The sequence below is a fragment of the Clupea harengus genome, chromosome 23, assembly GCF_900700415.2.
Source record: "Clupea harengus chromosome 23, Ch_v2.0.2, whole genome shotgun sequence".
In the NCBI taxonomy this organism is placed as follows: Eukaryota; Metazoa; Chordata; class Actinopteri; order Clupeiformes; family Clupeidae; genus Clupea; species Clupea harengus.
Window position 1 is genome coordinate 52,501 of NC_045174.1, and position 2,500 is coordinate 55,000.

At 42.2% G+C, this 2,500-nt stretch overlaps 1 protein-coding gene across 3 annotated transcripts in view; it reads right to left on the bottom strand.

Annotated features, from left to right (window-relative positions):
* The window catches only part of LOC105912902 (adenosine kinase-like), a 125,975-nt gene that overhangs the window by 51,263 nt on the left and 72,212 nt on the right, over window positions 1-2,500 (bottom strand). The gene's annotated exons all lie outside the window — the stretch shown is intronic.

Consider the following 2,500-nt stretch of genomic DNA (forward strand, 5'->3'; position numbering starts at 1 on the left):
ACCCCAAACACACACACACACACACACACACACACACCCACCCACACAATAACCACCCTACCCCATTCCCATGGACTGAAAATGAGAGAGGGACACAGTTCTGGGAGTGATTCCTACTTCAAAGTGCTGGGGAAATGATTTTCCAGTCGTCGGGGTGACATGAGCAACGCTATTATGCAACAAAGAGTCTCAAGGAGTATCCAGGAATGTGTGGAGGAGGGGGCTGGTGGGGGACGTTATGTAAGAGAGAGAGAGAGAGAGAGAGAGAAAGAGAGAAAGAGAGAGAGAGAGAGAGAGAGAGAGAGGAAGAGAGAGAGAGGGAGGAAGAGAGAGAGAGAGAAAGAAAGAGAGAGAGAGAGAGAGAGAGAGAGAGACAGAGAGAGAGAGAGAGAGACAGAGAGAAAAGAAAGAGAGCCAGTGGAAGGGGCTGATTTGTTGACAGGGAATTAACTAGCTTGCTTGGGGATGGAAGGGTAGGGTGGGAGAGTGCTGGGCTTCTTGCATGTCTTCACCAGTGCTCCCCTCCTCCCCTCAACAAACCAGCGCCCGCTCCCCATGGCGCGGCACGGAAGGGTACTGCCTGACGTCACCGACACAAACACATGCCCTCTCCCCCCCCCCCCAGCCCTTAGCACATGACTCACTCACATGATGCCTGTGCTGATCCCATGAGCCCACATCTGACACCATGTCACACACGGGAGAGTGTCGACTGTCAATCAGGCCACATTTTACCAGCCCTAACCTCATTATGGAATCTATTTTGTCTGGGAAAAGCCAAAGGCTAGCGAAGGCTGGTATTACAAAATAACTCTCCTCAGCATACCTGTTAACCTTTGTGTCAATCATTGGGAAAAAAGAGCTGTTCAGGATTCCCTTGCCAGGTTTGTTTTATGATGGATTATTCACTAAGCGTTGTTTTTACAGAAAATTATAGGCTGAAATGAACAGATTTATGAAATTGCTCAGCAAAACACACAATGTGAAACAATAAATGGACATGATTTACTTGTTTAGCGAGTTTGAGGGCTTAGCGGTCACATTATGCGAAACGTTATGAAGAACATCTGCGAGAGAAACCATATTACCCCCAAATTATACAACAACTGTCTATTTGTTTCTGTGTTGTACTTCTGGGCCTGTGTGTTTTTATTCCATTTCATATTTTTTTTATAAACAGGGAGACGCCAGTGAGCTTAAGAGCGTGCTAATGTGTGTGTGTTTAAACAGTTCTTGCTTAACGAGCTGGTAATTCACCACACCTCTCGTTGGTGATCAAAGACAGGTGTGCTTTTGAGGCCGTTATGCAGGAAGACATCACAGTTTGTTATATCAGACTCCTTAAATCTGTTTAATATAATGAACACTTCTCCCTCTCCAGTACTGGAATAGTTATAGTATTAACAGGGTTCCCACTATTTTCAATGATGATCTAGCTGGTATGACAGGCAGGGATCGCGCAATACACTGATATGTTCGTCTCTGTGGAAGTGTGATTTAAAAGACACAGTCTGTGGCTGTAACTATCTAGGAAATCATCTCTTACATGCTTAGAAATGATGACAAATGTATAATAATGCAAACCCATCATTAGAACATTATTATTAATTCATAACCTGAATCCCCTTTCCTTATTAATTATAATAACAATTGCCTGAACAACAATAACACAAACAGTAGCCTACAATTTTGCCAACTGAAAAATCTCTAGATTTGATTTACATACCTAAATGTACAATTCAAAGTAAGAGTTGAGTGAGCTAAGGTTATTAACTGCCACTGACTGAGTCTTTAACACGCTAATCACACCCACTGTGAGCTCCCAAACATTTCATGTCACCCTATGTCCACTTCACCTTAAAAACGCAGCATTGTGTTTGAAGAGACAATGCTAGCAAAGTTAATTGTTTTGACCCCGGCTTCCCATTAATTCTTTGCCAACTCTCTCAACAATGCCCAACACACATTTGAAACCACTGCTTCTGGCCAGAGATGAAATCACAGGACTTAAACATCTGCTGGCAAAACAAAGTAGCAAGCACGTCAACATTAGCAACTGAACTGAACTGAACTGAGCAAGCATGCTAACCAGTTGTTAACACTGTTCAACCGTTTGGCAAGAAAGAAAGGTTAATCTATAAACCCAATACAGATTATTACAGTAACCAGCCAGCAGACTAATTTGAAGGATAATGTAACTTACATCATTCAGAGATTCAGCAACTTCATTTGTAATGTCATCTAACCTTGACAAGACTTCCCATCTTGACACAGAGTTGCCACATCATAACGGAGAGCAGCCTATTCATATTCCATCCATAAACTATCATTTGAAAGTTAATATGACCCTGAGCATCACTTAGCCCTTTCAGATGGCAGTGTTGTTAACAGTGTTTTTAACCATCTCGGTTCAGCAACCAATACAAGTTTACATCCTATTATTATTATTATTACAGATCAGTTTGTAGAGAAAGTGTCCATTTCAAACAAAATATTGACA